Below are 16,977 nucleotides of genomic sequence, written 5' to 3'. Positions count from 1 at the left end.
GATTCTGTAAAGTAGCAGAAACGACCAATATCATGCACGCTATAAAGAAATGAAAGAAGATTAATTCAACGTCCTGTTGATAATGAAGTCGTTAGAGACAGGGGAGTAGCTCCGATAGGGAAGGAGGGGGGAGGAAATCTGTCCCAATATTTTCAAAGGAACGATCATCACGGCATTTGGCTTAAATGATCTATGAGAACCAAACCTACATCTTGATGATGGCTCGATGGAGATTCGAAGCACAGCCCTCCTGAAGGATGTTCAGTGGGCCAGTCATTCTGCCAGTCTTCTAGGAAGGCAGTAATTAAATTTACCTTTATCTACATCTGCATCTACACGTACGTGCTTACTCTGCTATTCACAACAAAGTACCTGGCAGAGGGTTCAATGAACCAATAGACCTTTATGGTCTGTGACGAAATATTATGGAATGTATTTAACTATCTGCACTGTATACTTTTCCATAAAATCATAGCTATTTAAAACCTGCGTTTTTATTGTATTATTTATTTCATGAGCGAAAAGATGTTTTTCTGTAAGACAGCGCGAATGCTAACGGACGTCAGCTTTCATGGCTGTATGAAAGAGAAGACAATGTTTGATGATCCAGTCAGTGCATGCGTGAGTAGAATCAAACTAATAGGGTTTTCAATCTTTGTTAGCGCTTATTTCTGAAAAAAAAGTTTAATTTTTTCATTTGTAGCTCAAAACAAAGGAATTTTCGACATACGTTTGTATGGCCTTTTTTCCTTGGTGTGATGTTTCTTATCTGCCACCGAAATTTGTAACACTTTTATATGTTGATGGGGACAACTGTTTTTGTTCGGTATCTGTATTGTTGTTGTTACAGTCTTCAGGCTGAAGATGGGTTCGATGCAGCTCTCCATTCTAAACTATCCTATACATGTCTCTTCATCTCTGCATAACCGCTAAAACCTTCATTCACTTGATCTTGCTTACTGTAGTCAAACATCGGTCTCCCTACGTTATTTTACTCTCATATTTCACCCCACAACGGAATTGACGGTTCTTTAATGTCTTAGGTCGTCACCTATCAATCAAACCCTTCTTTCACTCAAGTTGTCCCTTAAAATAATTTTTTCCCTTATTCGATACAGAGTCTCCTGATCGGTTTCACACACCCGTATAGCTATTCTTGTTAAAGCGGCGCTTTTTGGATGGGGAGGTGCCCTATATCGAATCTCCTCGGCACATTAACGATGAGGGATCAGTGTGGGAGCTGACTTGGATGTGATTTTCAGGCAGTTTCCAGGCATCATTTACACGATTCGCAACCTTTTATAAAACTTTCATACAATCTCATATGAATCACACCGCACGCAGATAACTGGGCTACACACGCTGCATCCCAGGGGGTAATGGGGTGGCGACAGAAAAAGTGTTCAGCCACTCTTGAAATTAACCATGCCAACTTAGTTAATAACCACGCCAACCCTTCGCAGATGCGGGAAAAGGCACAGGAAAAAGAGGACCAAGATTTCATTAGTCAGAATATCTATCCATTACTCTTCAGCATCCTTCTGTAGCACCACATTTGAAATTTTCCACTCTCTTCTCTTCTGAAATCTTTATTGTCCACGTTTAACTTCCTCACAAGGCTACACCTCAGAAAAGAAATTAATAACACTTTTACTCTTCCTGAAAAACGCTTATCTGGCTATTTCTACATCGTGTATCATCTGTACTTCTACCATCGTAACTTATTTTGATACCCCAATAGCAAAACTCATCTGGTGTTTGTAGGGCCATATCTCCTAATCTAATTTCCTCAGCATACCATCATTTCACTTGACTAAATTCCATTACCCTTATTTTGCTTTAGTTGATAATAGTCTTACAACCACTTATCAGAACACTACCAATTTCATTGAGCTGATCTTACAAGACCTTTACCTTCTCTGATATGAAATCAGTTTCGTTGGTAATCACTAATGGTTTTATTTCTTAACCACTAATATTCAATTACATTTTCAAATATCTCTTTGTTTTTTATTGATTGATAAATGTAGAGATTGAATAACACTGGGGATAGGCTACAACCCTCTCTGACCCCCTTTTTAACTACAGCTTCCCTTTTATGCCTTTCAGTAGTAGGGCTCTGGGCTACCTGGCCATCTTCGCACTTAAACGCAGTAGTAGACTGCACGATACCATTGACGCCACACCTCAAGTTGGTGGCCACTTTGAACATGATAATCATGATGTCACAAGCCATGCCCCTTTTTTCATGATGTCACATCTGCAGGAAATTAAAAAAAACACACCAACAGAACAGGCAATCAGTATTTTTAAGAAAAATGTGTAACTTTTATCTACATTACGTAAAATGGCATCATATTATAAAAAAAGACGTTGCCAATACTACAGTAGTTCCAAAAAATTTGTAAGCTTTGCTTGAACTGCATAAATTTGCACCATTCAGCAGGCGTGCACACACACACACACACACACACACACACACACACACACACTATGATTCCAAACTCAAAAATACGTAAGTGGCTAAAATTCTGTTCCTCAGCCAATTTCATATCTCTCTCTCTCTCTCTCTCTCTCTGTATGTGTGTGTGTGTGTGTGTGTGTGTGTGTGTGTGTGTGTGTGTGTGTGTGTCCACGCGTGGTCGCATTTAATGGTTACTTAAATGAAATAGTAATAGTAACAATATAATATATCACAGAGGGACTGGGAGGGGAAAGGTAATCAAAAATACTCTAGACATAAATTGCTTTCGTTTTTCACATTTTCACACAATGAATCAGCTATAAATCACATTTAACGGTCTTTATATTTTTCACAACCGTGAATATAACAGTTAGTTCTGTCTTGCAGCACAAATTGTTTCTCATTTATACTGTCACACAGTGTAAACATACACTCCTGGAAATGGAAAAAAGAACACATTGACACCGGTGTGTCAGACCCACCATACTTGCTCCGGACACTGCGAGAGGGCTGTACAAGCAATGATCACACGCACGGCACAGCGGACACACCAGGAACCGCTGTGTTGGCCGTCGAATGGCGCTAGCTGCGCAGCATTTGTGCACCGCCGCCGTCAGTGTCAGCCAGTTTGCCGTGGCATACGGAGCTCCATCGCAGTCTTTAACACTGGTAGCATGCCGCGACAGCGTGGACGTGAACCGTATGTGCAGTTGACGGACTTTGAGCGAGGGCGTATAGTGGGCATGCGGGAGGCCGGGTGGACGTACCGCCGAATTGCTCAACACGTGGGGCGTGAGTTCTCCACAGTACATCGATGTTGTCGCCAATGGTCGGCGGAAGGTGCACGTGCCCGTCGACCTGGGACCGGACCGCAGCGACGCACGGATGCACGCCAAGACCGTAGGATCCTACGCAGTGCCGTAGGGGACCGCACCGCCACTTCCCAGCAAATTAGGGACACTGTTGCTCCTGGGGTATCGGCGAGGACCATTCGCAACCGTCTCCATGAAGCTGGGCTACGGTCCCGCACACCGTTAGGCCGTCTTCCGCTCACGCCCCAACATCGTGCAGCCCGCCTCCAGTGGTGTCGCGACAGGCGTGAATGGAGGGACGAATGGAGACGTGTCGTCTTCAGCTATGAGAGTCGCTTCTGCCTTGGTGCCAATGATGGTCGTATGCGTGTTTGGCGCCGTGCAGGTGAGCGCCACAATCAGGACTGCATACGACCGAGGCACACAGGGCCAACACCCGGTACCATGGTGTGGGGAGCGATCTCCTACACTGGCCGTACACCACTGGTGATCGTCGAGGGGACACTGAATAGTGCACGGTACATCCAAACCGTCATCGAACCCATCGTTCTACCATTCCTAGACCGGCAAGGGAACTTGCTGTTCCAACAGGACAATGCACGTCCGCATGTATCCCGTGCCACCCAACGTGCTCTAGAAGGTGTAAGTCAACTACCCTGGCCAGCAAGATCTCCGGATCTGTCCCCCATTGAGCATGTTTGGGACTGGATGAAGCGTCGTCTCACGCGGTCTGCACGTCGAGCACGAACGCTGGTCCAACTGAGGCGCCAGGTGGAAATGGCATGGCAAGCCGTTCCACAGGACTACATCCAGCATCTCTACGATCGTCTCCATGGGAGAATAGCAGCCTGCATTGCTGCGAAAGGTGGATATACACTGTACTAGTGCCGACATTGTGCATGCTCTGTTGCCTGTGTCTATGTGCCTGTGGTTCTGTCAGTGTGATCATGTGATGTATCTGACCCCAGGAATGTGTCAATAAAGTTTCCCCTTCCTGGGACAATGAATTCACGGTGTTCTTATTTCAATTTCCAGGAGTGTATAAATGTAACACACTTCTTATTCATCTTCTTACAATATCATCCACTACAAATAGTAGATTGTTATAATTTTTAGTAAATATGTGAAACATTTCCATTGGCTAACCAAGTTTAGGCAGCTGTCTCTGCCATTATAATATCGAAATAATACTGAATCGCATTTTGTGAGATAAATGTATACAGTAAGAATAATATATCCTCAGTGTAACAATCTACCAGATTATTATCCTGGATCAGGACCAGTTCGGTATAATAAATACGTTCGTATTTATCTTACACTTTTAAATTAACAAACTATTCAGAAACTGCATAGCAGTCCTTCTAGGGTGATTGTATTATTTTTCTTTTCATTTCTTAAAAAGAATTTGGATCATGTTGCATACCTGCTCAGAAAGAAAAAGGTATGGAATGAGGATGATTATTTGTCTATGATGATCCAGCATCAGTAACATGCTACCTATGTTGTTGTTCTTGTTGTTTCTGTAGTCTTCGGTGGAAAGACTGGTCTGATGCAGCTCTCCAATCTACTCTATTCTGTGCGAGCCATTCATCTCCGAATAGCTATTACAACCTACATCCTTCAAAATATGCTTATTTACTCCTAACACCCCAACCTCCATCCAATACTAAAATGGTGTACTGTATCTCCTGGGGTGGTCATGAATTTGAAGTTTGTAAATACCATGTAGTGATAATTGCTGTATGAATAGCTGGTGATGTATGACAAAGAATAAACAAATGCATTGTGTTGCAATATATTCCATGGATATTCGAGATTCTGTGTCTGAACTTTCTATTCTTATGTCTTCTTCTGTTTTTGGACTCGAAGAGGACAGAACGATTGTCTGAGGTTGACCTTGCTGTAACTGTCTATGTAAGTTGCAAACGAAACTAGAATACAATTGTTCACGACTTTAAACTTGTGTACGGTACATAATTATTTGTTAACGTAAGCCTTGCTTGTCCTGAGTAAACGTGGCCTTAACGGAACACTGGCCATTGTTAGGCGCCATACTACAAAAAATTTGTAATTTTCTTTCAGCTCATCTACGAGACGAGACGCCGGTTAGGACACTAAAATTTCTTTCGGATTCCACGAGCTATGCGGCCGCTACGAATAATTTAATGTATTTCATTTTCAGATTTTCTCGAGGTTGCGAGATAACATCCCAGGCAGAAAGGCCTGGTTACAGGATTCTAGTTCTAGTGTAAGATTTCATCTGCAAAAGATCATGCTTGTTGTCTTATATTGGTATTCGAGACGAAACCACGACCTGGAGTAACGGGTTTTATTACTTCACATTGAGCTGACCTACGAAATACTATCTGATGCTACGCACATGAGTTTTAACTATACTTTTGATATAAATATATATCGATAATGAAGATTATATATATATATATATATATATATAGTGTTACAAAAAGGTCCGTCAAAATTTCAGGGAACATTCCTCACACACAAATAAATAAAAGATGTTATGTGGACATGTGTCCGGAAACGCTTAAATTTCCATGTTAGAGCTCATTTTAGTTTCGTCCACCTACGCTCAATGGAGCACGTTATCATTATTTCATACGGTATACTCTACCTGTGCTGCTAGAACATGTGCCTTTACAAGTACGACACAACATGTGGTTCATGCACGATGGAGCTCAGCTCCTGCACATTTCAGTCGAAGTGTTCGTACGCTTCTCAACAACAGATTCGGTGATCGATGGATTGGTAGAGGCGGACCAATTCCATGGCCTCCACGCTCTCCTGACCTCATCCCTCTTGACTTTCATTTATGTGGGCATTTGAAAGCTCTTGTCTACGCAACGCCGGTACCAAATATAGAGACTCTTCGTGCTCGTATTGTGGACGGCTGTGATACAATACGCCATTTTCTAGGGCTGCATCAGCGCATCAGGGATTCCATGCGACGGAGGGTGGATGCATGTATCCTCGCTAACGGAGGACATTTTGAACGTTTCCTGTAACAAAGTGTTTGAAGTCACGCTGGTACGTTCTGTTGCTGTGTGTTTCCATTCCATGATTAATGTGATTTGAAGAGAAGTAATAAAATAAGCTCTAAAATGGAAAGTAAGCGTTTCCGGACACCTGTCCACATAACATATTTTCTCTCTTTGTGTGTGAGGAATGTTTCCTGAAAGTTTGGCCGTACCTTTTTGTAACACCCTATATATATATATATATATATATATATATATATATATATATATATATATATATATATATATATATATATATATTGTGTGTGATAATTGTAGAGAGAGACAATTAATTATTTATAATCACGTAACCACACTGAGTACCGAGCTAGTTTGCTGATCGCTGATCTGCGTTGGGCTAAATTAAATTAAAAAACATTACACTGATCATAGCATTATTAAAGTAATTTCTCTTTTGGCATCACTTTTTTAAAAGCTATCAAATCATATATAAATTAAATTGAATTACATTACACTGGTGATTCCTTGATGTCGCAGATTGTGTCCTATCAACTGATCCCTTATTTTGATCAAACTATTCCACAAATTTCTTGTCTCCCCTGTTCTGTTCAGTATTTCCTCACTGGTTATATGATCGACTCAGCTTCTCTTCAACATTCTTCTGTAGCACCACATTCCCTTTTTGTTTAAACTGTGTATCGTCCGTGTTCCAGTTCCATACATGGCTACACTCCAGCCAAATACCTTCAGAAAAGTCTTCCTAACACTTAAATCTATATTCGATGATAATAAATTCCTCGTCTTCAGAAATTTTTCTTGCCATTGCCAGCCTACATTTTATATCCGCTATACTTCGACTACCATCAGTTATTTTGCTGCCAGAATAGCAAAACTCATCTACTACTTTAGGTGTCTTGTTTCCTAGTCCGAATCCCTTAATATCACCCGCCTTAATTTGACGGCATTTCATCGTCCTTCTTTGCCTTTGTTGTGTTCAACTTATATCCATGTCTGAGGACATTGCCCACTCCGTTAAACTGCTCTTCCAGGTCCTTTGCTGTCTCCGATAGAATTACACCGTCACTGGCAAACCTCAAAGTTTTTTATTTCTTCTCTTGTTGTACCGTTCCAATGTTTTATTACATTTCTAGCACGCAGAAATTATTAGCAAGAGTTTCTTCTCTTGCAGGTAATACCTCAGATGGTGTGCAAAAGAAGAGAATGGACTAAACAGTGTAATTTATTGAATTTTTTTCTGTTGTGTACCACGTTTCCCATTTTGCTTTCCTTTGTGCGGCCTGGACAGTATAAATGAGGAAGTGTGTGAAATAGCAGAAAGCTTTAGGCAGAGATTGTAACACTGCATGAATCGTCGTTCTGTGGTAGGGTAGTACCAACCCCCAAGCGTGAAGAAGTTTAGCAGAGACCAAGTTTGCAGGTCGGGGCAAAGATGACACGTCGGCGCGCAAATTGGCTCTGTCAGATTGGCGCGCCACCCCCACCACGTTTGTAAGCGGAACGGTTAGGCGAATTCGGTTGGAAGAACACGTGTTCCTGGGCAGCGGCGCGGTACAGACGCAGAAGTTAGAGTTTTGCACTTTACGGTAGTATGATGTAAGGTATTGGAATTTTCAAAACTACTGCTGATTAAGGTCAGGATGGTGGAAGCAGGTGTAACATTACCGTCAAACCCCCATAAGGGAATTTATTTTCGCTATTTGCTTTAAATTTCCGTAAGAACTTCGGGTTTGTGCCTTGCACAAGCATGGATCATGAGCCCTAAGCTCACCGTCGTATTTTGGGTCTAAGTATGTAGTTATTTCATTTCTTGCCTTTTTGTGTGCTCTCTTCTGTATAGTAAAGTTTTGGGGGATTTTTATGATTTTTTCGATGTTTTCTTTGTGTACACAGTTTCCCGCCATGTGGCCAGTCGGAGTAACGGTCATGACATTAAAGTATAGATCGGTTATCGCTTAGATGTTCAATTAGCTTCAGTACAGTTTCGCAGTAAATTAGTTCCGTGATTATAAATACGTGCCTAAAATTAAATTTGATGTTAGGAAATGTGCGCGGGCTCATTTTGGCGCGAAACGGGATCGTCGGCCATTTATAAGAAAACAGGTCAGATTTATCAATATGAGACCCAAATGAATAATTAAACGGTAGTGCACGACTGAAATGAACGGTCGAGTTAATCTGGTGTCAAGATTTCGTGAATTTTCCATGCTTTGAGTTACTCCAACTTAGCCACGTGTGCGAGCTGGGACCAATGTTAGTTGGTAGATGTGCCTGTGTCCTCCTCTTTAAACATTTTGCCTTGCTAAGAATGAAGTTTACTGTGTAACTTGCGGAGTATAGTACTGTTTACATGGTAATGAGCTCCGATTTGGTGTGTTAATTAAACCACCTTGTTGAAGCATTAACACCCCAGTATTAAGTCTCGGGCCTATTGTTTTGTGAATCACACGAATTTGAGCCAAAGCTACAGAGGACAACTTGCATAAGCTCTGGACTCGTTAAGTAACGGTAATCCTCCCACTGGGTAGAGTTCTACTGATACTTAACCCAACACACACCCTGAGGTTTACGTTGCAATATAACCCATCTGAAACCTTCCAATGTCTCCAGGTCTCTAACACGTATACAACCTTCTTTCATGATTCTTAAACAAAGTATTAGCGATGTTAAATTACGCTCTGTGCAAAATTCTACCAGGCGGCTTCCTTTTTCGTTCCTTTCTCCCAGTCCATATGACCCACTATTTTTCCTTTTCTTCCTTTTCCTACTTTAGAATTAAGGTCTCCCTTCACTACCAAATTTTCGTCTCCTTTAACTATCTGAATAATTTCTTTTATCTCATAAATTTCTTGAATCTCTTCATCATCTGCGGAGCTAGTTGGCATGTAAACTTGTACTACTATGGTAGGCGTGAGTTTCGTGTCTATCTTGGTTACGATAATGAGTTCGCTAGGCTGTTCATAGTAGTTTACCTGCATTCCTATTTCCTTATTCATTATCAAACCCACTCCTGCATTACCCTCCCCCCCCCCCTTTTGATTTTGTATGTATAGCCTCCCCATGAACCATGGGCCTTGCCGTCAGTTGAATGGCTTGTGCACCTCAAATGATACAGATAGGCGTAACGTAAGTGCATCCACAATGAAGGGGTATCTATTGAGAGGCCAGACAAACGTGTGGTTCCTGCAGCAACCTTTTCGGTAGTTGCAGGGGTATCATTTTGGATGATTGACTGATCTGGTCTTGTAACATCAACCAAAACAGCCTTGCTGTCCTGATACTGTGAACGGCTGAACGCAAGGGGAAACTTCAGCCATAATTTTTCCCAAGGACATGCACCTCTATTGTATGGTTAAATGATGGCGTCTCTGATTTAAAATATTCTGGAGGCAAAATAGTCCCCCATTCGGATCTCCAGGCGCGGACTATTCAGGAGGATGTCGTTAGCAGGAGAAACAAAACTGGCTTTCTACAGATCAGAACGTGGAATGTTGGAGCCCTTAACCGAGCGAGTACGTCAGAAAATGTAAAAAAGGAAGTGAATAGGTTGAAGTTAGATATAGTGGGAATTAGTGAAGATCGGTGGCAAAAGAGACATGACTTTTGGTCAGGTGAATGCTGCTTATAGTGGACACTTATATTTTATCTCACCTTTCTGCTTGAGCCAACAAGTTCAAAATAGTTTCAACTAGTTTCAACAAGTTCAAACTGATCTAACAAGCAAACCGTGCCTTGTCAGAAAACGAATCAACCCTCCTTAACATCGGCATTCAATGAATCGTCATATTTCACAAAGCTGGCTCAAGTGGATGTAAATCGTGAATCTGCAAAGCGTCTGAAGTCCTAGACGTAAATTTTCAGGAAGAACAAAAACTGTTTGTTACCTTGCTGAAGCGAATGGTGTACTAAATTATTGTAGTTATGATGCATACAAGTAAATTACAAGGACATGACCTTGCATCTTATTCACGTTCAAATTTTGTTTTAAGAAAGCAGAACTTAGGTAGTTTTGTAAACTAACCTCAGCTGTACTTCTTATGTAATAAAATTCTGATATATATCATATAAATCTTTGTTTATTGAAAAACACATTCAGAATAAAAAGATCAGTAAATCATCAGGGAAATAATCATACAGAAAAAACTTTCTGAAATAAAATTGTAGTTTTACTCATTTATCTTTGTTTCCCAAGCTGTAGTTCTTTGGTAAATTGCTTTGGATTCATCATTTCAGGAATGTACTTCAGCATTTTGTGTACATATTCAACTTTGTTTTCACTGACAGGACACACGCCATTTGGATAACATGATCGGTAGTTCCAGGATAGGTGTATATCTCGACGCAAGGATGAAACAATGTTGAATTATTCCTACTAAGAATCTTTTCTTCAGAACTATTCCAATCTGTTTTGCAGAACACCTGAATTCCATAATGGCTGAAATTGTGAACGACATTTTTTATGTTTAGGAACATCCTTGATAAAAGAGTCTCTTATGGAGTTGGCATTTCCTTTGTAATAATGCGGCTGTCAGTTATTGTAATCAGAAACATCCTTGATTTCAACTACAGTAACTGTAAAATTTCCTTTAGCACTGGAGCTAGCTATGTGTTCACATACATCCTTCATTGTGTAGAAACTGTCCACACACCTCAGTCTTCTTTTCACCATTGCCAAGTTCCTATCTGATGGCAGACAGGAATCTCCTCTGATTGATAAAATAAGTCTCTGAGCACTTACAGCCATTGACAACCTGTTGAGAATGTTGTGGTTCTTCTGGGCTGCACAACTGTCACGAAACGACCAGAGTTCCGTAACACTAGATGAAACAAAGGTTTTGAAGGAGGGGAAAACGGCATCTTAATCAGTGTGGTAGATACAGAATACTGTCTTAGTTTTCATTTCATGCACAGAACGAACTGGGACTGTCAGCTGACGATAATAATACTGTCCTGAACGGGTATACGAAAATACCATCTCCCAGTGCAAAAAGTTGGTTGCATTTTCCAGCGTTTTGTAGAACTTTTTGATGCGAAGTTTGTGAACTAGAAGCTCTGCTGCACCTACCCATTTCTTCGTTTTTTACAACATCTGTACATAAAGAACTGAAATTAGACCTCTTTTTAAGCTTATGTATCACAAGTAAAAAAAATGTAATATAGACATTTTACCAACTTAAAGCTATAAATGAATCTCTTAATAATTAACATCACCTGACAAGTAAAACAACTTAAGCCCTGGACTAAGGCTGTTTTTCTGGTAAACACGAATATTCTGTTACTGGAAATGTTGTGTAGAATTTGTGGAATAAAGTCACTTTGGTATTGAACGATGCGGCTTGGACATCTGAACACTTCTGTACCGATAACTCAAAACCATGAAAATGTGGACTTAAGTCTTTTTTCATATTTACGATTCGCTTCCGAGACTTATACATTAAAGGAACGGGAAACAAACTCGACTGATGTATGCCCTCAAGATGTGTAGCATTCGAAGAATCGGTAACACAATCTCAAATGCTCATGACACATGTTCACCTCTAAGCTGTACAAGAAACGAAAATGCTTCCATTGATTGGCTTCAAGGCAATAACTACAATTTTACGGTGAAAATTAACTACCGCTACCAAAAGCATCATGGTAAGCTGAGCTGTAACTCCTCCGGTGTTAAAACAAGAGGCAGTTGCGATCAAAAATGGTTCAAATTGCTCTGAGCACTATGGGACTTAACATCTGAGGTCATCAGTCCCCTAGAACTTAGAACTACTTAAATCTAACTAACCTAAGGACATCACACATCTATGCCCGAGGCAGGGCTCGAACCTGCAACTGTAGCAGCAGCGCGGTTCCGGGCTGAAGTGCCTAGAATCGCTCGGCCACAGCGGCCGGCGTGGCTACTGTCCCCAGTTCTTGTGATCAGATATGCACTTGCAACAGCTTCGCCCACCACACCTGACACGTTCACCCTAATGGCGTACTTGTAAAATTGGCGCTATAATTCTGTCTATATATTCAGTTCTCGTCTGAAATCGAATACGATCCCTTTTCATCTGTTCCCAAGATCCAATGTATGCTTTCGATACGTAAAATTACACGCAATAATAATGTGCGATGTTTCCAAATATTTCGAATTTGCTGCGAAATGCATCTTTTGTGGATTTCTTTTAACTGATGGAATTTTCTCTTAAGCAACTTTCCATTTTGAAATCGAGTCTTTCATTTTATTATTTTCGACAGTTATCGTAATTTTGAAGCAGTAATCGATGCCTCCTTTCCCCAAGCTCCTCTTCAATAAATGTTATTTGATTATCACTAATCATTTCCCACTATTTTCGAAGTTAGCAAGAAAACTAATCGCTCCACCAACTCATTCAGATTATTCCAGAGGAAATGTTCTGACAGTAATTGGAGACTGTCTTCTAGTCATGAACATCAAGTGCATTATTGTTCTGTCCCATACTGATTTGGATGTCAACTTCCCTCAATAATGACTCACCACTTTTATCTAATGCGAACTAAAAGCTATGATTAAATTTATTAAATTTACTGCGTAGCCTCTTTTGGAATTCAGTGATTTGTACGATAGATAGTTTTGTTTGTGTGTACTGATAACCCCGTTGTGAAACGCTTTTCAGGAGGCTTAACTTCAAACAATATGTTATATAATCCTCTCGTTCCTGAGTATCTTACACTGCGAATTATTAAATCACCTTTATCGACACTTACTGTGAATTATCTGCCACGGTCCTGATAGCGGTTCAAATCTGAAACCATATACATTATCATGTATTTTTCCTGTTCATTTGCTAAAATTTGATGCCCCTAGTCAACCTCCTATCTCTGCCATAATTTTCTTTCACGAGCGTCTTCTTCATCTGTCGCAATCTTCATACACATACACACCACACACACACACACACACACACACATATATATATATATATATATATGGCAATTCAAAATGCAGACCAGGATGAAAGTTGGTGGAACGACCAAATAGAGGTGATATTGGAGGTAATCCATTAGATGCAACATCCAAGGAACGTGACATCACTTGTACAACCAGCACCCACGTGGTTTGACAGACAGCTATCGAATCGATGAGTGTCTGGCTGATAAATCACTGAACGAGTGAAGGCAGAAGGTGCTGAGCTCAGAAAAAAATTGCTGCTTGTGCAATGTAAGCAAAACAATATAACAAACAGAAATGGTGTGAGGCTAATGGAACTTTGCCAAGCACACAATTTAATTCTTAAATCCACAGCTTTCAAGAAACTACCACGACGACAAAAGACATGGATATCCCCAAATCCTAGCCTTGGGGAATTTCAACTTGATCATGTGGCAATCAAGAAGACTTCTCGCAAAGAAATCATGAATGTTAGGGTACTCAGGGGTGCAAACTTGAATTCAGACCACTACCTTTCTAACATTAAGTTCAAAGTCATCCCAGATAGGAAAAGCAGCATGAAACAAAGAATGGGGTCGGAAGTAAAGCACGGAAAAGACATTAACCATTCAGACACAAAGCAGGGAGGATACCAAGGAAAGCCTCATTACAACAGCCGGACGGATATCACCTAACATAAAAAGTAAAAAAAAACATGCCTGGTGGCCGCTGGAATGTGATGCCCTCATTGGAACAAGAAAAGAAGCATGGCAAAACTGGCATTCACAGAAAACAGAGGAAAGCAGACTGAATTTCATTATAGTTATAAAACTGCTAAATAAAAATATAAAAAGGATTAAGAAGACACATGGAAACAAAACTCTCCTCCAAATTGATGAAGAACTTACTGAAAACAACACAAGAAACTTTTACAGAATTTTCAAACAAAGCTTATCAATATACAAAGCACCCACCCTCCAATTTCGAGATGTAAATGGGACCATCGCTCACAGTAACGTGGAAAATTGCAAATTACTAGCAGGCTACTTTGAGAAACTCTTGAATTGTGAACCCATTCTTCGAAAATTTGAATTCATCCCAAATAACCGCGAGAAGCCGGATGCGGAACCATCGACGACTGAAGAACTACAGAAGGTCATTTCAGAACTTAAAAACACCAAAGCGTACGGAGAAAACAAAACAGTGGCCGAACTATGGAAAAAAGCTGACAAAAATGCAATTACATCCCTTCAGTGTGTTTTCAATAAAATATGAAAAGAAGAAGATCCCCACAGAATGGAGAACAGCTCTCATCCACCCCATCCACAAGAAGGTTTTGAAGACAGACCACAACATTACAGAGGAATATCACTGCTGGATATAACATACAAGATTCTTTCTAAAGTCCTTTTGAACAGGGCAGAGCCGCAATTGGACCCGCAAATCAGGGAATACCAGGGAGGTTTTAGAAAGGGTAGATCATGTTCGGAACAAATATTAAACCTCAAAACTATCATGGCATACCAAAAATCAACGGAAAAGGCATACGTAATCTCCTTCATTGATTTCGAAAAAACATATGATTCGATTGTTAGAGAACTTCTAATGTCAGTCCTGCAAGAAATGGGTTTGGATAACAAAACTAATATTATAAAAGCGACCCTTACAAATACATTTGCGAAAGCTACATTTATGGGCGAATTATCGGAACCCTATGAAATAAAAACGGGAGTGCGACAGGGGATGGGCTCTCACCGTTGCTGTTCAATTGTGCGCTTGAGAAAGTAGTCAGAGAATGGAAAACAAATATTAAGAGTGGTATAAGACTGGGTTGCAAAAAGAAGAACCTTAAAGCAAATTCCATTGCTTTTTGCAGATGATATAGCTCTGTTTGCTGAAACAATGGAAGAAGTACGGGAGCAAATCCTTGAACTAAAGAAACAAGCAGCTAAAATAGGTCTTCACATCTCCTTTGAAGAAACTAAGATAATGACAAACATCAAGCACTCATGTAAATACCTCAAAGTTCAAGAACAAAAGATTGAAATAGTAAAAGAATTCAAATAACTCTGAGAATGGATTAGTTGGAATGCTGGGGAAAGCAAAGCAACGGAATCCAGAAAAAATAAACTTGAATTGGCCTTCCAACTAACAAAAAATACGTGCAACAAAAAATCCCTTTCATGGGGGTCCAAAATTACACATTACAAGACAGTGATTAAGCCAGAAGCACTGTATGCAGCAGATACACTAAACATGAATTTCAAAGGCCAAATGGAGAAACTTGAGCTAAAGGAAAGGAAAATTTTAAGAAAAATCATAAAACCAACATTTCAAGACAATAAGACTATATACATCAAAAATGAAACTCCCTAGAAAAAAATTGAAAAACTTTCAGACACTGTGCGAAAAGGATAAATTTTTATGGTCATCTTCTCAGAAGAATTCCAACAATTAACCAAACAAATCTTTGACTTTTTCCGTAACCGCAAAACGAAACCCAACTGGTTTAAAGAAACTAAGAAAGACCTAGTAGAATTAAAAAGTTCTGAAAATTCAATTATTGATCGAACAGCTAAATTAATTACTAAAGAATAAAACACAGGGTTCCAAGACCAATATACACAAAAGTCCAAACCCTTCATCTCGGAAGAAGAGAGGAAAAGAAGACCAGAAAGAATGAAGAAATACTGGGTCCTAAGAAAAGAACAACGCACAAAAAAAGAATGATCCAGAGTACCCCAAAGTGGGTGAAATGAAAGAAGATGAAGAAGAAGAAGAAGAAAGCAAAGGTTAAATTTGATATAGATGTGAAAAAGACGGAGAAAAAAAGACGATGTTTAAGAATAATGCAGAGAATGTAATGAATAAAAGACTGAAACCGGTTCATACTAGTCTCAAATATAGAAAGCTGGTAGTAATCTCATAGCAGGTCTGAAACTTCTCGTAAAATTGCTTTTTAGGTTGCTCCAAGAGCCAAATCGCTCGACAGAGAACGTATAATGCCCATCCCAATAATAGGTGGAGTAGTAAATCTCGTTCCAACATTTGTGCATCATCTGCACGTGGAGGATTATCTGGTGGTGTGGGGGGATGGCTAAATGAGATGCAAAGACATAACATACAATGGAAGCAATAGCACATCATAAAGGGAAAGTGCTGTGTTTAGTACTGTATAGAAAAACTGGACCTGGTCTGTATCTGACGAAAAAGATTTTCTCCTCAAACAATCTTCCAACGAGAGAAATTACTAATAATTACTTACAATATTAGGCTAAAATACTGGAAATTTCACCCTTTGCCGAAACTTCTATAAGATATGATAGTGCGATTATAAACTTTTGAATGAGTAGTGAACCTGGTTCACATTGCCTGTCTTACAAGAAGAAGGATAATGTTGTGTACTACATCGATAGTTCCAGTAACGTATTATGACCAATAGCGTTGCCACAATAGTAACACCCATTCCCGTCAGATCACTGAACGTAGGCGCTGTCGGGCGTGGCTAGCACTGGATGGGTGACCATCCAGGTCTGCCGAGCGCTGTTGGCCAGCAGGGTGCACTCGGCCGTCTTGACGCCAATTGAGAAGCAGCGGCTCCAGTCGCGAAAACTGACAACGGCTGGGAGAGCGGTGTGCTGACCATATTCCCCTACATATACGCATCCAATGACATCCATTGGCGATCGATGACACGGCGGTCGATCAATAAAATTGGGCCAGCCGAGGCCTTTTCAGGCAGAGTCATTCTGAGAATAGTGACGTATTTTTAAAAAACTATACAATAAAGCGCCACTACAA

The 16,977-nt window shown here is 40.3% G+C and overlaps 1 protein-coding gene across 1 annotated transcript in view; it reads right to left on the bottom strand.

Annotated features, from left to right (window-relative positions):
* Window positions 1-16,977, bottom strand: part of LOC126187787 (uncharacterized) — a 190,731-nt gene that overhangs the window by 62,804 nt on the left and 110,950 nt on the right. The gene's annotated exons all lie outside the window — the stretch shown is intronic.

This window comes from Schistocerca cancellata, chromosome 5 (genome assembly GCF_023864275.1).
Source record: "Schistocerca cancellata isolate TAMUIC-IGC-003103 chromosome 5, iqSchCanc2.1, whole genome shotgun sequence".
Taxonomy (NCBI): domain Eukaryota; kingdom Metazoa; phylum Arthropoda; class Insecta; order Orthoptera; family Acrididae; genus Schistocerca; species Schistocerca cancellata.
This window is presented reverse-complemented; position numbering and strand designations above follow the sequence as displayed.